Source organism: Anopheles funestus, unplaced genomic scaffold (assembly GCF_943734845.2).
Source record: "Anopheles funestus unplaced genomic scaffold, idAnoFuneDA-416_04 scaffold_30_ctg1, whole genome shotgun sequence".
Taxonomy (NCBI): domain Eukaryota; kingdom Metazoa; phylum Arthropoda; class Insecta; order Diptera; family Culicidae; genus Anopheles; species Anopheles funestus.
The window spans coordinates 225,577-243,219 of record NW_026045359.1 but is presented as its reverse complement, the minus strand read 5'-3'; the positions used below and the strand labels follow the sequence as shown (position 1 = coordinate 243,219).

Genomic DNA, 17,643 nt, shown 5'->3' with positions numbered 1-17,643 from the left:
TAATGTGTTTTGGCTAATGTGTCTTGGCTAATGTGTCTTGGCTAAGGTGTCTTGGCTAAGGTGTCTTTGCTAAGGTGTCTTGGCTAAGGTGTCTTGGCTAATGTGTCTTGGCTAATGTGTCTTGGCTAAGGTGTCTTGGATAATGTGTCTTGGCTAATGTGTCTTGGGTAATGTGTCTTGGCTAATGTGTCTTGGCTAATGTGTCTTGGCTTAGGTGTCTTGGCTAATGTGTCTTGGCTAAGGTGTCTTGGCTAAGGTGTCTTGGCTAAGGTGTGTTGGCTATGGTGTCTTGGCTAAGGTGTCTTGGCTAATGTGTCTTGGCTAAGGTGTCTTGGCTAAGGTGTCTTGGCTAAGGTGTCTTGGCTAATGTGTCTTGGCTAATGTGTCTTGGCTAATGTGTCTTGGCAAAGGTGTCTTGGCTAAGGTGTCTTGGCTAAGGTGTCTTGGCTAATGTGTCTTGGCTAAGGTGTCTTGGCTAATGTGTCTTGGCTAAAGTGTCTTGGCTAAGGTGTCTTGGCTAAGGTGTCTTGGCTAATGTGTCTTGGCTAAGGTGTCTTGGCTAAGGTGTCTTGGCTAAGGTGTCTCGGCTAAGGTGTCTTGGCTAAGGTGTCTTGGCTAAGGTGTCTTGGCTAAGGTGTCTTGGCTAATGTGTCTCGGCTAAGGTGTCTTGGCTAAGGTGTCTTGGCTAAGGTGTCTTGGCTAAGGTGTCTTGGCTAAAGTGTCTTGGCTAAGGTGTCTTTTCTAAAGTGTCTTGGCTAATGTGTCTCGGCTAAGGTGTCTTGACTAATGTGTCTTGGCTAAGGTGTCTTGGCTAAGGTGTCTTGGCTAATGTGTCTCGGCTAAGGTGTCTTGGCTAAGCTGTCTTGGCTAATGTGTCTTGGCTAAGGTGTCTTGGCTAATGTGTCTTGGCTAAGGTGTCTTGGCTAAGGTGTCTTGGCTAAGGTGTCTTGGCTAAAGTGTCTCGGCTAAGGTGTCTTGGCTAAGGTGTCTTGGCTAATGTGTCTTGGCTAAGGTGTCTTGGCTAAGGTGTCTTGGCTAATGTGTCTTGGCTAATGTGTCTTGGCTAAGGTGTCTCGGCTAAGGTGTCTTGGCTAAGGTGTCTTGGCTAATGTGTCTTGGCTAAGGTGTCTTGGCTAAGGTGTCTTGGCTAAGGTGTCTTGGCTAATGTGTGTTGGCTAAGGTGTCATGGCTAAGGTGTCTTGGCTAAGGTGTCTTGGCTAAGGTGTCTTGGCTAATGTGTCTCGGCTAAGGTGTCTTGGCTAAAGTGTCTTGGCTAATGTGTCTCGGCTAAGGTGTCTTGGCTAATGTGTCTTGGCTAAGGTGTCTTGGCTAAGGTGTCTTGGCTAAGGTGTCTCGGCTAAGGTGTCTTGGCTAAGGTGTCTTGGCTAAGGTGTCTTGGCTAAGGTGTCTTGGCTAAGGTGTCTTGGCTAAGGTGTCTTGGCTAATGTGTCTTGGCTAAGGTGTCTTGGCTAAGGTGTCTTGGCTAAGGTGTCTCGGCTAAGGTGTCTTGGCTAAGGTGTCTTGGCTAAGGTGTCTCGGCTAAGGTGTCTCGGCTAAGGTGTCTTGGCTAAGGTGTCTTGGCTAAGGTGTCTTGGCTAAGGTGTCTTGGCTAATGTGTCTTGGCTAAGGTGTCTTGGCTAAGGTGTCTTGGCTATTGTGTCTTGGCTAAGGTGTCTTGGCTAATGTGTCTTGGCTAATGTGTCTTGGCTAAGGTGTCTTGGCTAAGGTGTCTTGGCTAAGGTGTCTTGGCTAAGGTGTCTTGGCTAAGGTGTCTTGGCTAAGGTGTCTTGGCTATTGTGTCTTGGCTAAGGTGTCTTGGCTAAGGTGTCTTGGCTAATGTGTCTTGGCTAAGGTGTCTTGGCTAATGTGTCTTGGCTAAGGTGTCTTGGCTAAGGTGTCTTGGCTTATATGTCTTGGCTAAGGTGTCTTGGCTAAGGTGTCTTGGCTAATGTGTCTCGGCTAAGGTGTCTTGGCTAAAGTGTCTTGGCTAATGTGTCTTGGCTAAGGTGTCTTGGCTAATGTGTCTTGGCTAAGGTGTCTTGGCTAAGGTGTCTTGGCTAAGGTGTCTTGGCTAAGGTGTCTTGGCTAAGGTGTCTTGGCTAAGGTGTCTTGGCTAAGGTGTCTTGGCTAATGTGCCTCGGCTAAGGTGTCTTGGCTTAAGTGTCTTGGCTAATGTGTCTTGGCTAAGGTGTCTTGGTTAAGGTGTCTTGGCTAATGTGTCTCGGCTAATGTTTCTTGGCTAAGGTGTCTTGGCTAACGTGTCTCGGCTAATGTGTCTTGGCTAAGGTGTCTTGGCTAAAGTGTCTTGGCTATTGTGTCTTGGCTAAGGTGTCTTGGCTAAGGTGTCTTGGCTAATATGTCTCGGCTAAGGTGTCTTGGCTAATGTGTCTTGGCTAAGGTGTCTTGGCTAAGGTGTCTTGGCTAAAGTGTCTTGGCTAAGGTGTCTCGGCTAATGTGTCTTGGCTAAGGTGTCTTGGCTAAGGTGTCTTGGCTAATGTGTCTCGGCTAAGGTGTCTTGGCTAATGTGTCTTGGCTAAGGTGTCTTGGCTAAGGTGTCTTGGCTAAAGTGTCTTGGCTAAGGTGTCTTGGCTAAGGTGTCTTGGCTAATGTGTCTCGGCTAATGTTTCTTGGCTAAGGTGTCTTGGCTAACGTGTCTCGGCTAATGTGTCTTGGCTAAGGTGTCTTGGCTAAGGTGTCTTGGCTATTGTGTCTTGGCTAAGGTGTCTTGGCTAAGGTGTCTTGGCTAATATGTCTCGGCTAAGGTGTCTTGGCTAATGTGTCTTGGCTAACGTGTCTTGGCTAAGGTGTCTTGGCTAATGAATCTCGGCTAAGGTGTCTTGGCTAAGGTGTCTCGGCTAATGTGTCTTGGCTAAGGTGTCTTGGCTAAGGTGTCTTGGCTAATGTGTCTCGGCTAAGGTGTCTTGGCTAATGTGTCTTGGCTAAGGTGTCTTGGCTAAGGTGTCTTGGCTAAAGTGTCTTGGCTAAGGTGTCTTGGCTAAGGTGTCTTGGCTAAGGTGTCTTGGCTAAGGTGTCTTAGCTAAGGTGTCTTGGCTAAGGTGTCTTGGCTAAGGTGTCTTGGCTAAGGTGTCTTGGCAAATGTGTCTTGGCTAAGGTGTCTTGGCTAATGTGTCTCGGCTAATGTGTCTTGGCTAAGGTGTCTTGGCTAATTAGTCTCGGCTAAGGTGTCTTGGCTAATGTGTCTTGGCTAAGGTGTCTTGGCTAAGGTGTCTTGGCTAAAGTGTCTTGGCTAAGGTGTCTTGGCTAAGGTGTCTTGGCTAAGGTGTCTTGGCTAAGGTGTCTTGGCTAATGTGTCTTGGCTAAGGTGTCTTGGCTAAGGTGTCTTGGCTAATGAATCTCGGCTAAGGTGTCTTGGCTAAGGTGTCTTAGTTAAGGTGTCTTGGCTAAAGTGTCTTGGCTAAGGTGTCTTGGCTAAGGTGTCTTGGCTAATGTGTCTTGGCTAAGGTGTCTTGGCTAATGTGTCTCGGCTAATGTGTCTTGGCTAGTGTGTCTTGGCTAATGTGTCTTGGCTAAGGTGTCTTGGCTAATGTGTCTTGGCTAATGTGTCTTGGCTTATATGTCTTGGCTTATGTGTCTTGGCTAAGGTGTCTTGGCTAATGTGTCTTGGCTAAAGTGTCTTGGCTAATGTGTCTTGGCAAAGGTGTCTTGGCTAAGGTGTCTTGGCTAATGTGTCTCGGCTAAGGTGTCTTGGCTAAGGTGTCTTAGTTAAGGTGTCTTGGCTAATGTGTCTTGGCTAAGGTGTCTTGGCTAATGTGTCTTGGCTAAAGTGTCTTGGCTAATGTGTCTTGGATAATGTGTCTTGGCTAATGTGTCTTGGCTAGTGTGTCTTGGCTAATGTGTCTTGGCTAAGGTGTCTTGGCTAATGTGTCTTGGCTAATGTGTCTTGGCTAAGGTGTCTTGGCTTATGTGTCTTGGCTAAGGTGTCTTGGCTAATGTGTCTTGGCTAAAGTGTCTTGGCTAATGTGTCTTGGCAAAGGTGTCTTGGCTAAGGTGTCTTGGCTAATGTGTCTTGGCTAGTGTGTCTTGGCTAATGTGTCTTGGCTAAGGTGTCTTGGCTAATGTGTCTTGGCTAATGTGTCTTGGCTAAGGTGTCTTGGCTAAGGTGTCTTGGCTAAAGTGTCTTGGCTAAGGTGTCTTGGCTAATGTGTCTTGGCTAAAGTGTCTTGGCTAATGTGTCTTGGATAATGTGTCTTGGCTAATGTGTCTTGGGTAATGTGTCTTGGCTAATGTGTCTTGGCTAATGTGTCTTGGCTTAGGTGTCTTGGCTATTGTGTCTTGGCTAATGTGTCTTGGCTAAGGTGTCTTGGCTAAGGTGTCTTGGCTAATGTGTCTTGGCTAAGGTGTCTTGGCTAAGGTGTCTTGGCTAAGGTGTCTTGGCTAAGGTGTCTTGGCTAAGGTGTCTTCGCTTATGTGTCTTGGCTAATGAGTCTCGGCTAAGGTGTCTTGGCTAATGTGTCTTGGCTAAGGTGTCTTGGCTAAGGTGTCTTGGCTAAGGTGTCTTGGCTAAGGTGTCTTCGCTTATGTGTCTTGGCTAATTAGTCTCGGCTAAGGTGTCTTGGCTAATGTGTCTTGGCTAAGGTGTCTTGGCTAAGGTGTCTTGGCTAAAGTGTCTTGGCTAAGGTGTCTTGGCTAAGGTGTCTTGGCTAAGGTGTCTTGGCTAATGTGTCTTGGCTAAGGTGTCTTGGCTAAGGTGTCTTGGCTAATGAATCTCGGCTAAGGTGTCTTGGCTAAGGTGTCTTGGATAATGTGTCTTGGCTAATGTGTCTTGGCTAAGGTGTCTTGGCTAAGGTGTCTTGGCTAATGTGTCTTGGCTAATGTGTCTTGGCTAATGTGTCTTGGCTAATGTGTCTTGGCTAGTGTGTCTTGGCTAATGTGTCTTGGCTAAGGTGTCTTGGCTAATGTGTCTTGGCTAATGTGTCTTGGCTTATATGTCTTGGCTTATGTGTCTTGGCTAAGGTGTCTTGGCTAATGTGTCTTGGCTAAAGTGTCTTGGCTAATGTGTCTTGGCAAAGGTGTCTTGGCTAAGGTGTCTTGGCTAATGTGTCTCGGCTAAGGTTTCTTGGCTAAGGTGTCTTAGTTAAGGTGTCTTGGCTAAGGTGTCTTGGCTAAGGTGTCTTGGCTAAGGTGTCTTGGCTAATGTGTCTTGGCTAAGGTGTCTTGGCTAATGTGTCTCGGCTAATGTGTCTTGGCTAGTGTGTCTTGGCTAATGTGTCTTGGCTAAGGTGTCTTGGCTAATGTGTCTTGGCTAATGTGTCTTGGCTTATATGTCTTGGCTTATGTGTCTTGGCTAAGGTGTCTTGGCTAATGTGTCTTGGCTAAAGTGTCTTGGCTAATGTGTCTTGGCAAAGGTGTCTTGGCTACGGTGTCTTGGCTAATGTGTCTCGGCTAAGGTGTCTTGGCTAAGGTGTCTTAGTTAAGGTGTCTTGGCTAATGTGTCTTGGCTAAGGTGTCTTGGCTAATGTGTCTTGGCTAAAGTGTCTTGGCTAATGTGTCTTGGATAATGTGTCTTGGCTAATGTGTCTTGGCTAATGTGTCTTGGCTAATGTGTCTTGGCTAATGTGTCTTGGCTTAGGTGTCTTGGCTAATGTGTCTTGGCTAAGGTGTCTTGGCTAAGGTGTCTTGGCTAAGGTGTCTTGGCTATGGTGTCTTGGCTAAGGTGTCTTGGCTAATGTGTCTTGGCTAAGGTGTCTTGGCTAAGGTGTCTTGGCTAAGGTGTCTTGGCTAAGGTGTCTTCGCTAATGTGTCTTGGCTAAGGTGTCTTGGCTAATGTGTCTTGGCTAAAGTGTCTTGGCTAAGGTGTCTTGGCTAAGGTGTCTCGGCTAATGTGTCTTGGCTAAAGTGTCTTGGCTAAGGTGTATTGGCTAAGGTGTCTTGGCTAATGTGTCTTGGCTAAGGTGTCTTGGCTAATGTGTCTTGGCTAAAGTGTCTTGGCTAATGTGTCTTGGATAATGTGTCTTGGCTAATGTGTCTTGGCTAATGTGTCTTGGCTAATGTGTCTTGGCTAATGTGTCTTGGCTTAGGTGTCTTGGCTAATGTGTCTTGGCTAAGGTGTCTTGGCTAAGGTGTCTTGGCTAAGGTGTCTTGGCTATGGTGTCTTGGCTAAGGTGTCTTGGCTAAGGTGTCTTGGCTAATGTGTCTCGGCTAAGGTGTCTTGGCTAAGGTGTCTTAGTTAAGGTGTCTTGGCTAATGTGTCTTGGCTAAGGTGTCTTGGTTAATGTGTCTTGGCTAAAGTGTCTTGGCTAATGTGTCTTGGATAATGTGTCTTGGCTAATGTGTCTTGGCTAATGTGTCTTGGCTAATGTGTCTTGGCTAATGTGTCTTGGCTTAGGTGTCTTGGCTAATGTGTCTTGGCTAAGGTGTCTTGGCTAAGGTGTCTTGGCTAAGGTGTCTTGGCTATGGTGTCTTGGCTAAGGTGTCTTGGCTAATGTGTCTTGGCTAAGGTGTCTTGGCTAAGGTGTCTTGGCTAAGGTGTCTTCGCTAATGTGTCTTGGCTAAGGTGTCTTGGCTAATGTGTCTTGGCTAAAGTGTCTTGGCTAAGGTGTCTTGGCTAAGGTGTCTCGGCTAATGTGTCTTGGCTAAAGTGTCTTGGCTAAGGTGTATTGGCTAAGGTGTCTTGGCTAATGTGTCTTGGCTAAGGTGTCTTGGCTAATGTGTCTTGGCTAAAGTGTCTTGGCTAATGTGTCTTGGCAAAGGTGTCTTGGCTAAGGTGTCTTGGCTAAGGTGTCTCGGCTCAAGTGTCTTGGCTAAGGTGTCTTGGCTAAGGTGTCTTGGCTAAGGTGTCTTGGCTAAGGTGTCTTGGCTAAGGTGTCTTGGCTAATGTGTCTTGGCTAATGTGTTTTGGCTAAGGTGTCTTGGCTAATGTGTCTTGGCTAATGTGTCTTGGCTTATATGTCTTGGCTTATGTGTCTTGGCTAAGGTGTCTTGGCTAAGGTGTCTTAGCTAAGGTGTCTTGGCTAAGGTGTCTTGGCTAAGGTGTCTTAGTTAAGGTGTCTTGGCTAATGTGTCTTGGCTAAGGTGTCTTGGCTAAGGTGTCTTAGTTAAGGTGTCTTGGCTAATGTGTCTTGGCTAAGGTGTCTTGGCTAATGTGTCTTGGCTAAAGTGTCTTGGCTAGTGTGTCTTGGATAATGTGTCTTGGCTAATGTGTCTTGGCTAATGTGTCTTGGCTAATGTGTCTTGGCTTAGGTGTCTTGGCTAATGTGTCTTGGCTAAGGTGTCTTGGCTAAGGTGTCTTGGCTAAGGTGTCTTGGCTATGGTGTCTTGGCTAAGGTGTCTTGGCTAAGGTGTCTTGGCTAAGGTGTCTTGGCTAAGGTGTCTTGGCTAATGTGTCTTGGCTAATGTGTCTTGGCTAATGTGTCTTGGCTAATGTGTCTTGGCAAAGGTGTCTTGGCTAAGGTGTCTTGGCTAAGGTGTCTTCGCTAATGTGTCTTGGCTAAGGTGTCTTGGCTAATGTGTCTTGGCTAAAGTGTCTTGGCTAAGGTGTCTTGGCTAAGGTGTCTTGGCTAATGTGTCTTGGCTAAGGTGTCTTGGCTAAGGTGTCTCGGCTAAAGTGTCTTGGCTAAGGTGTCTTGGCTAAGGTGTCTTGGCTAAGGTGTCTTGGCTAAGGTGTCTTGGCTAAGGTGTCTTGGCTAATGTGTCTTGGCTAAGGTGTCTTGGCTAAGGTGTCTTGGCTAAGGTGTCTCGGCTAAGGTGTCTTGGCTAAGGTGTCTTGGCTAAGGTGTCTCGGCTAAGGTGTCTCGGCTAAGGTGTCTTGGCTAAGGTGTCTTGGCTAAGGTGTCTTGGCTAAGATGTCTTTTCTAAGGTGTCTTGGCTAACGTGTCTTGGCTAATGTGTCTTGGTTAAAGTGTCTTGGCTAATGTGTCTCGGCTATGGTGTCTTGGCTAAGGTGTCTTGGCTAATGTGTCTTGGCTAAGGTGTCTTGGCTAAGGTGTCTTGGCTAAGGTGTCTTGGCTAATGTGTCTCGGCTAAGGTGTCTTGGCTAAGGTGTCTTGGCTAATGTGTCTTGGCTAAGGTGTCTTGGCTAAGGTGTCTTGGCTAAGGTGTCTTGGCTAATGTGTCTTGGCTAAGGTGTCTTGGCTAAGGTGTCTTGGCTAAGGTGTCTTGGCTAAGGTGTCTTGGCTAAGGTGTCTTGGCTAAGGTGTCTTGGCTAATGTGTCTTGGCTAAGGTGTCATGGCTAAGGTGTCTTGGCTAAGGTGTCTTGGCTAATGTGTCTTGGCTAAGGTGTCTTGGCTAAGGTGTCTTGGCTAAGGTGTCTCGGCTAAGGTGTCTTGGCTGAGGTGTCTTGGCTAATGTGTCTTGGCTAAGGTGTCTTGGCTAAGGTGTCTTGGCTAAGGTGTCTTGGCTAATGTGTCTTGGCTAAGGTGTCTTGGCTAAGGTGTCTTGGCTAAGGTGTCTCGGCTAAGGTGTCTTGGCTAAGGTGTCTTGGCTAAGGTGTCTTGGCTAAGGTGTCTCGGCTAAGGTGTCTCGGCTAAGGTGTCTTGGCTAAGGTGTCTTGGCTAAGGTGTCTTGGCTAAGATGTCTTTTCTAAGGTGTCTTGGCTAACGTGTCTTGGCTAATGTGTCTTGGCTAAGGTGTCTTGGCTAAGGTGTCTTGGCTAATGTGTCTTGGCTAATGTGTCTTGGCTAAGGTGTCTTGGCTAAGGTGTCTTGGCTAAGGTGTCTTGGCTAAGGTGTCTCGGCTAAGGTGTCTTGGCTAAGGTGTCTTGGCTAAGGTGTCTTGGCTAATGTGTCTTGGCTAAGGTGTCATGGCTAAGGTGTCTTGGCTAAGGTGTCTTGGCTAATGTGTCTTGGCTAAGGTGTCTTGGCTAAGGTGTCTTGGCTAAGGTGTCTCGGCTAAGGTGTCTTGGCTGAGGTGTCTTGGCTAATGTGTCTTGGCTAAGGTGTCTTGGCTAAGGTGTCTTGGCTAAGGTGTCTTGGCTAATGTGTCTTGGCTAAGGTGTCTTGGCTAAGGTGTCTTGGCTAATGTGTCTTGGCTAAGGTGTCTTGGCTAAGGTGTCTCGGCTAAAGTGTCTTGGCTAAGGTGTCTTGGCTAAGGTGTCTTGGCTAAGGTGTCTTGGCTAAGGTGTCTTGGCTAAGGTGTCTTGGCTAATGTGTCTTGGCTAAGGTGTCTTGGCTAAGGTGTCTTGGCTAAGGTGTCTCGGCTAAGGTGTCTTGGCTAAGGTGTCTTGGCTAAGGTGTCTCGGCTAAGGTGTCTCGGCTAAGGTGTCTTGGCTAAGGTGTCTTGGCTAAGGTGTCTTGGCTAAGATGTCTTTTCTAAGGTGTCTTGGCTAACGTGTCTTGGCTAATGTGTCTTGGTTAAAGTGTCTTGGCTAATGTGTCTCGGCTATGGTGTCTTGGCTAAGGTGTCTTGGCTAATGTGTCTTGGCTAAGGTGTCTTGGCTAAGGTGTCTTGGCTAAGGTGTCTTGGCTAATGTGTCTCGGCTAAGGTGTCTTGGCTAAGGTGTCTTGGCTAATGTGTCTTGGCTAAGGTGTCTTGGCTAAGGTGTCTTGGCTAAGGTGTCTTGGCTAATGTGTCTTGGCTAAGGTGTCTTGGCTAAGGTGTCTTGGCTAAGGTGTCTTGGCTAAGGTGTCTTGGCTAAGGTGTCTTGGCTAAGGTGTCTTGGCTAATGTGTCTTGGCTAAGGTGTCATGGCTAAGGTGTCTTGGCTAAGGTGTCTTGGCTAATGTGTCTTGGCTAAGGTGTCTTGGCTAAGGTGTCTTGGCTAAGGTGTCTCGGCTAAGGTGTCTTGGCTGAGGTGTCTTGGCTAATGTGTCTTGGCTAAGGTGTCTTGGCTAAGGTGTCTTGGCTAAGGTGTCTTGGCTAATGTGTCTTGGCTAAGGTGTCTTGGCTAAGGTGTCTTGGCTAAGGTGTCTCGGCTAAGGTGTCTTGGCTAAGGTGTCTTGGCTAAGGTGTCTTGGCTAAGGTGTCTCGGCTAAGGTGTCTCGGCTAAGGTGTCTTGGCTAAGGTGTCTTGGCTAAGGTGTCTTGGCTAAGATGTCTTTTCTAAGGTGTCTTGGCTAACGTGTCTTGGCTAATGTGTCTTGGCTAAGGTGTCTTGGCTAAGGTGTCTTGGCTAATGTGTCTTGGCTAATGTGTCTTGGCTAAGGTGTCTTGGCTAAGGTGTCTTGGCTAAGGTGTCTTGGCTAAGGTGTCTCGGCTAAGGTGTCTTGGCTAAGGTGTCTTGGCTAAGGTGTCTTGGCTATTGTGTCTTGGCTAAGGTGTCTTGGCTAAGGTGTCTTGGCTAATGTGTCTTGGCTAAGGTGTCTTGGCTAATGTGTCTCGGCTAAGGTGTCTTGGCTAAGGTGTCTTGGCTTATATGTCTTGGCTAAGGTGTCTTGGCTAAGGTGTCTTGGCTAAGGTGTCTTGGCTAATGTGTCTCGGCTAAGGTTTCTTGGCTAAAGTGTCTTGGCTAATGTGTCTCGGCTAAGGTGTCTTAGCTAATGTGTCTTGGCTAAGGTGTCTTGGCTAAGGTGTCTTGGCTAAGGTGTCTTGGCTAATGTGTCTTGGCTAAGGTGTCTTGGCTAAGGTGTCTTGGCTAAGGTGTCTTGGCTAAAGTGTCTTGGCTAATGTGTCTTGGCTAAGGTGTCTTGGCTAAGGTGTCTTGGCTAATGTGTCTCGGCTAATGTGTCTTGGCTAAGGTGTCTTGGCTAACGTGTCTCGGCTAATGTGTCTTGGCTAAGGTGTCTTGGCTAAGGTGTCTTGGCTAATGTGTCTCGGCTAAGGTGTCTTGGCTAATGTGTCTTGGCTAAGGTGTCTTGGCTAAGGTGTCTTGGCTAATGTGTCTTGGCTAATGTGTCTTGGCTAAGGTGTCTTGACTAAGGTGTCTTGGCTAAGGTGTCTTGGCTAATGTGTCTTGGCTAAGGTGTCTTGGATAACGTGTCTTGGCTAAGGTGTCTTGGCTAATGAATCTCGGCTAAGGTGTCTTGGCTAAGGTGTCTTGGCTAAGGTGTCTTGGCTAAGGTGTCTTGGCTAAGGTGTCTTGGCTAAGGTGTCTTGGCTAATGTGTCTTGGCTAATGTGTCTCGGCTAATGTGTCTTGGCTAAGGTGTCTTGGCTAAGGTGTCTTGGCTAATGTGTCTCGGCTAAGGTGTCTTGGCTAATGTGTCTTGGCTAAGGTGTCTTGGCTAAGGTGTCTTGGCTAAAGTGTCTTGGCTAAGGTGTCTGGCTAAGGTGTCTTGGCTAAGGTGTCTTGGCTAAGGTGTCTTAGCTAAGGTGTCTTGGCTAAGGTGTCTTGGCTAATGTGTCTTGGCTAAGGTGTCTTGGCTAATGTGTCTTGGCTATTGTGTCTCGGCTAATGTGTCTTGGCTAAGGTGTCTTGGCTAAGGTGTCTTGGCTAATGTGTCTCGGCTAAGGTGTCTTGGCTAAAGTGTCTTGGCTAAGGTGTCTTGGCTAAGGTGTCTTGACTAAGGTGTCTTGGCTAATGTGTCTTGGCTAATGTGTCTTGGCTAATGTGTCTTGGCAAAGGTGTCTTGGCTAAGGTGTCTTGGCTAAGGTGTCTTGGCTAATGTGTCTTGGCTAAGGTGTCTTGGCTAAGGTGTCTTGGCTTAGGAGTCTTGGCTAAGGTGTCTTGGCTAATGTGTCTTGGCTAATGTGTCTCGGCTAAGGTGTCTTGGCTAATGTGTCTTGGCTAATATGTCTTGGCTAAGGTGTCTTGGCTAAGGTGTCTTGGCTAAAGTGTCTTGGCTAAGGTGTCTTGGCTAAGGTGTCTTGGCTAAGGTGTCTTGGCTAAGGTGTCTTGGCAAATGTGTCTTGGCTAAGGTGTCTTGGCTAAGGTGTCTTGGCTAATGTGTCTTGGCTAATGTGTCTTGGCTAATGTGTCTCGGCTAAGGTGTCTTGGCTACTGTGTCTTGGCTACTGTGTCTTGGCTAAGGTGTCTTGGCTAAGGTGTCTTGGCTAAAGTGTCTTGGCTAAGGTGTCTTGGCTAAGGTGTCTTGGCTAAGGTGTCTTGGCAAATGTGTCTTGGCTAAGGTGTCTTGGCTAAGGTGTCTTGGCTAAGGTGTCTTGGCTGATGAATCTCGGCTAAGGTGTCTTGGCTAAGGTGTCTTAGTTAAGGTGTCTTGGCTAATGTGTCTTGGCTAAGGTGTCTTGGCTAAGGTGTCTTGGCTAAGGTGTCTTGGCTAATGTGTCTTGGCTAAGGTGTCTTGGCTAATGTGTTTCGGCTAATGTGTCTTGGCTAGTGTGTCTTGGCTAATGTGTTTTGGCTAAGGTGTCTTGGCTAATGTGTCTTGGCTAATGTGTCTTGGCTAATGTGTCTTGGCTAATGTGTCTTGGCTAATATGTCTTGGCTAAGGTGTCTTGGATAATGTGTCTTGGCTAATGTGTCTTGGGTAATGTGTCTTGGCTAATGTGTCTTGGCTAATGTGTCTTGGCTTAGGTGTCTTGGCTAATGTGTCTTGGCTAAGGTGTCTTGGCTAAGGTGTCTTGGCTAAGGTGTCTTGGCTAAGGTGTCTTGGCTAAGGTGTCTTGGCTAATGTGTCTTGGCTAAGGTGTCTTGGCTAAGGTGTCTTGGCTAAGGTGTCTTGGCTAAGGTGTCTTGGCTAATGTGTCTTGGCTAATGTGTCTTGGCTAATGTGTCTTGGCAAAGGTGTCTTGGCTAAGGTGTCTTGGCTAAGGTGTCTTGGCTAATGTGTCTTGGCTAAGGTGTCTTGGCTAAGGTGTCTTGGCTTAGGAGTCTTGGCTAAGGTGTCTTGGCTAATGTGTCTTGGCTAATGTGTCTCGGCTAAGGTGTCTTGGCTAATGTGTCTTGGCTAAGGTGTCTTGGCTAAGGTGTCTTGGCTAAGGTGTCTTGGCTAAGGTGTCTTGGCTAATGTGTCTTGGCTAAGGTGTCTTAGCTAATGTGTCTTGGCTAAAGTGTCTTGGCTAATGTGTCTCGGCTAAGGTGTCTTGGCTAATGTGTCTTGGCTAAGGTGTCTTGGCTAAGGTGTCTTGGCTAAGGTGTCTTGGCTAAGGTGTCTTGGCTAATGTGTCTCGGCTAAGGTGTCTTGGCTAAAGCGTCTTGGATTATGTGTCTTGGCTAATGTGTCTTGGCTAAGGTGTCTTGGCTAATGTGTCTCGGCTAAGGTGTCTTGGCTAAGGTGTCTTGGCTAATGTGTCTTGGCTAAGGTGTCTTGGCTAAGGTGTCTTGGCTAATGTGTCTTGGCTAATGTGTCTTGGCTAAGGTGTCTTGGCTAAGGTGTCTTGGCTAAGGTGTCTTGGCTAATGTGTCTTGGCTAAGGTGTCTTGGCTAAGGTGTCTTGGCTAAGGTGTCTTGGCTAAGGTGTCTTTGCTAATGTGTCTTGGCTAAGGTGTCTTGGCTAAGGTGTCTTGGCTAAGGTGTCTTGGCTCAGGTGTCTCTGCTAAGGTGTCTTGGCTAATGTGTCTCGGCTAAGGTGTCTTGGCTAAGGTGTCTTGGCTAAGGTGTCTTGGCTAATGTGTCTTGGCTAAGGTGTCTTGGCTAAGGTGTCTTGGCTAAGGTGTCTTGGCTAATGTGTCTTGGCTAAGGTGTCTTAGCTAATGTGTCTTGGCTAAAGTGTCTTGGCTAATGTGTCTCGGCTAAGGTGTCTTGGCTAAAGCGTCTTGGCTTATGTGTCTTGGCTAATGTGTCTTGGCTAAGGTGTCTTGGCTAATGTGTCTCGGCTAAGGTGTCTTGGCTAAGGTGTCTTGGCTAATGTGTCTTGGCTAAGGTGTCTTGGCTAAGGTGTCTTGGCTAATGTGTCTTGGCTAATGTGTCTTGGCTAATGTGTCTTGGCTAAGGTGTCTTGGCTAAGGTGTCTTGGCTAAGGTGTCTTGGCTAATGTGTCTTGGCTAAGGTGTCTTGGCTAAGGTGTCTTGGCTAAGGTGTCTTGGCTAAGGTGTCTTTGCTAATGTGTCTTGGCTAAGGTGTCTTGGCTAAGGTGTCTTGGCTAAGGTGTCTTGGCTCAGGTGTCTCTGCTAAGGTGTCTTGGCTAATGTGTCTTGGCTAATGTGTCTCGGCTAAGGTGTCTTGGCTAATGTGTCTTGGCTAAGGTGTCTTGGCTAAGGTGTCTTGGCTAAGGTGTCTTGGCTAAGGTGTCTTGGCTAATGTGTCTTGGCTAAGGTGTCTTAGCTAATGTGTCTTGGCTAAAGTGTCTTGGCTAATGTGTCTCGGCTAAGGTGTCTTGGCTAATGTGTCTTGGCTAAGGTGTCTTGGCTAAGGTGTCTTGGCTAAGGTGTCTTGGCTAAGGTGTCTTGGCTAATGTGTCTCGGCTAAGGTGTCTTGGCTAAAGCGTCTTGGCTTATGTGTCTTGGCTAATGTGTCTTGGCTAAGGTGTCTTGGCTAATGTGTCTCGGCTAAGGTGTCTTGGCTAAGGTGTCTTGGCTAATGTGTCTTGGCTAAGGTGTCTTGGCTAAGGTGTCTTGGCTAATGTGTCTTGGCTAAGGTGTCTTGGCTAATGTGTCTCGGCTAAGGTGTCTTGGCTAAGGTGTCTTGGCTAATGTGTCTCGGCTAAGGTGTCTTGGCTAAGGTGTCTTGGCTAATGTGTCTTGGCTAAGGTGTCTTGGCTAAGGTGTCTTGGCTAATGTGTCTTGGCTAATGTGTCTTGGCTAAGGTGTCTTGGCTAAGGTGTCTTGGCTAAGGTGTCTTGGCTAAGGTGTCTTGGCTAAGGTGTCTTGGCTAAGGTGTCTTGGCTAAGGTGTCTTGGCTCAGGTGTCTCTGCTAAGGTGTCTTGGCTAATGTGTCTCGGCTAAGGTGTCTTGGTTGAAGTGTCTTGGCTAATGTGTCTCGGCTAAGGTGTCTTGGCTAAGGTGTCTTGGCTAATGTGTTATGGCTAAGGTGTCTTGGCTAAGGTGTCTTGGCTAATGTGTCTTGGCTAAGGTGTCTTGGCTAAGGTGTCTTGGCTAAGGTGTCTTGGCTAAGGTGTCTTGGCTAAGGTGTCTTGGCTAAAGTGTCTTGGCTAATGTGTCTCGGCTAAGGTGTCTTGGCTAAGGTGTCTTGGCTAATGTGTCTCGGGTAAGGTGTCTTGGCTAAGGTGTGTTGGCTAATGTGTCTTGGCTAAGGTGTCTTGGCTAAGGTGTCTTGGCTAATGTGTCTTGGCTAAGGTGTCTTGGCTAAGGTGTCTTGGCTAAGGTGTCTTTGCTAATGTGTCTTGGCTAAGGTGTCTTGGCTAAGGTGTCTTGGCTAAGGTGTCTTGGCTAAGGTGTCTCTGCTTAGGTGTCTTGGCTAATGTGTCTCGGCTAAGGTGTCTTGGCTAAGGTGTCTTGGCTAATGTGTCTCGGGTAAGGTGTCTTGGCTAAAGTGTCTTGGCTAATGTAGCTCGGCTAAGGTGTCTTGGCTAAGGTGTCTTGGCTAATGTGTCTTGGCTAAGGTGTCTTGGCTAAGGTGTCTTGGCTAAGGTGTCTTGGCTAATGTGTCTTGGCTAAGGTGTCTTGGCTAAGGTGTCTTGGCTAAGGTGTCTTGGCTAAGGTGTCTTGGCTAAGGTGTCTTGGCTAAGGTGTCTTGGCTAATGTGTCTCGGCTAAGGTGTCTTGGCTAAGGTGTCTTGGCTAAGGTGTCTTGGCTAAGGTGTCTTGGCTAAGGTGTCTTGGCTGAGGTGTCTTGGCTAATGTGTCTTGGCTAATGTGTCTTGGCTAATGTGTTTCGACTAAGGTGTCTTGGCTAAGGTGTCTTGGCTAATGTGTCTTGGCTAAGGTGTCTTGGCTAAGGTGTCTTGGCTAAGGTGTCTTGGCTAAGGTGTCTTGGCTAATGTGTCTTGGCTAAAGTGTCTTGGCTAAGGTGTCTTGGCTAAGGTGTCTTGGCTAAGGTGTCTTGGCTAAGGTGTCTTGGCTAATGTGTCTCGGCTAAGGTGTCTTGGCTAAAGTGTCTTGGCTAATGTGTCTCGGCTAAGGTGTCTTGGCTTAGGTGTCTTGGCTAAGGTGTCTTGGCTAATGTGTCTTGGCTAAGGTGTCTTGGCTAAGGTGTCTTGGCTAATGTGTCTCGGCTAATGTGTCTTGGCTAAAATGTCTTGGCTAATGTGTCTCGGCTAAGGTGTCTTGGCTAATGTGTCTTGGCTAAGGTGTCTTGGCTAATGTGCCTTGGCTAAGGTGTCTTGGCTAAAGTGTCTTGGCTAATGTGTCTTGGCTAAGGTGTCTTAGCTAAGGTGTCTTGGCTAATGTGTCTCGCTTAATGTGTCTTGGCTAAGGTGTCTTGGCTAATGTGTCTCGGCTAATGTGTCTTGGCTAAGGTGTCTTGGCTAATGTGTCTTAGCTAAGGTGTCTTGGCTAAGGTGTCTTGGCTAATGTGTCTCGGCTAAGGTGTCTTGGCTAAGGTGTCTTGGCTAAGGTGTCTTGGCTAATGTGTCTCGGCTAAGGTGTCTTGGCTAATGTGTCTTGGCTAAGGTGTCTTGGCTAAGGTGTCTTGGCTAAAGTGTCTTGGCTAAGGTGTCTTGGCTAAGGTGTCTTGGCTAAGGTGTCTTGGCTAAGGTGTCTCGGCTAATGTGTCTTGGCTAAGGTGTCTTGGCTAAGGTGTCTTGGCTAATGTGTCTCGGCTAAGGTGTCTTGGCTAATGTGTCTTGGCTAAGGTGTCTTGGCTAAGGTGTCTTGGCTAAAGTGTCTTGGCTAAGGTGTCTTGGCTAAAGTGTCTTGGCTAAGGTGTCTTGGCTAAGGTGTCTTGGCTAATGTGTCTTGGCTAAGGTGTCTTAGCTAAGGTGTCTTGGCTAAGGTGTCTTGGCTAAGGTGTCTTGGCTAAGGTGTCTTGGCTAATGTGTCTTGGCTAATGTGTCTCGGCTAATGTGTCTTGGCTAAGGTGTCTTGGCTAAGGTGTCTTGGCTAATGTGTCTCGGCTAAGGTGTCTTGGCTAATGTGTCTTGGCTAAGGTGTCTTGGCTAAGGTGTCTTGGCTAAAGTGTTTTGGCTAATGTGTCTTGGCTAAGGTGTCTTGGCTAAGGTGTCTTGGCTAAGTTGTCTTGGCTAATGTGTCTTGGCTAAGGTGTCTTGGCTAATGTGTCTTGGCTAAGGTGTCTTGGCTAAGGTGTCTTGGCTAATGAATCTCGGCTAAGGTGTCTTGGCTAAGGTGTCTTAATTAAGGTGTCTTGGCTAATGTGTCTTGGCTAAGGTGTCTTGGCTAAGGTGTCTTGGCTAAGGTGTCTTGGCTAATGTGTCTTGGCTAAGGTGTCTTGGCTAATGTGCCTTGGCTAAGGTGTCTTGGCTAAAGTGTCTTGGCTAATGTGTCTTGGCTAAGGTGTCTTAGCTAAGGTGTCTTGGCTAATGTGTCTCGCTTAATGTGTCTTGGCTAAGGTGTCTTGGCTAATGTGTCTCGGCTAATGTGTCTTGGCTAAGGTGTCTTGGCTAATGTGTCTTAGCTAAGGTGTCTTGGCTAAGGTGTCTTGGCTAATGTGTCTCGGCTAAGGTGTCTTGGCTAGGGTGTCTTGGCTAAGGTGTCTTGGCTAATGTGTCTCGGCTAAGGTGTCTTGGCTAATGTGTCTTGGCTAAGGTGTCTTGGCTAAGGTGTCTTGGCTAAAGTGTCTTGGCTAAGGTGTCTTGGCTAAGGTGTCTTGGCTAAGGTGTCTTGGCTAAGGTGTCTCGGCTAATGTGTCTTGGCTAAGGTGTCTTGGCTAAGGTGTCTTGGCTAATGTGTCTCGGCTAAGGTGTCTTGGCTAATGTGTCTTGGCTAAGGTGTCTTGGCTAAGGTGTCTTGGCTAAAGTGTTTTGGCTAATGTGTCTTGGCTAAGGTGTCTTGGCTAAG

At 47.5% G+C, this 17,643-nt stretch overlaps 1 protein-coding gene and 1 long non-coding RNA gene across 5 annotated transcripts in view; one reads left to right on the top strand and one right to left on the bottom strand.

The window, feature by feature from the left end:
• Positions 1-2,185, top strand: part of LOC125774559 (uncharacterized) — a 36,370-nt gene extending 34,185 nt beyond the window's left edge. The window contains exons 7-8 of the long non-coding RNA XR_007421043.1: positions 1,783-2,062; positions 2,147-2,185. This is a non-coding gene — a long non-coding RNA (uncharacterized LOC125774559). The remainder of the gene's footprint in view (positions 1-1,782; positions 2,063-2,146) is intronic.
• Positions 1-17,643, bottom strand: part of LOC125774556 (uncharacterized) — a 177,701-nt gene that overhangs the window by 75,992 nt on the left and 84,066 nt on the right. The window lies entirely within an intron of this gene.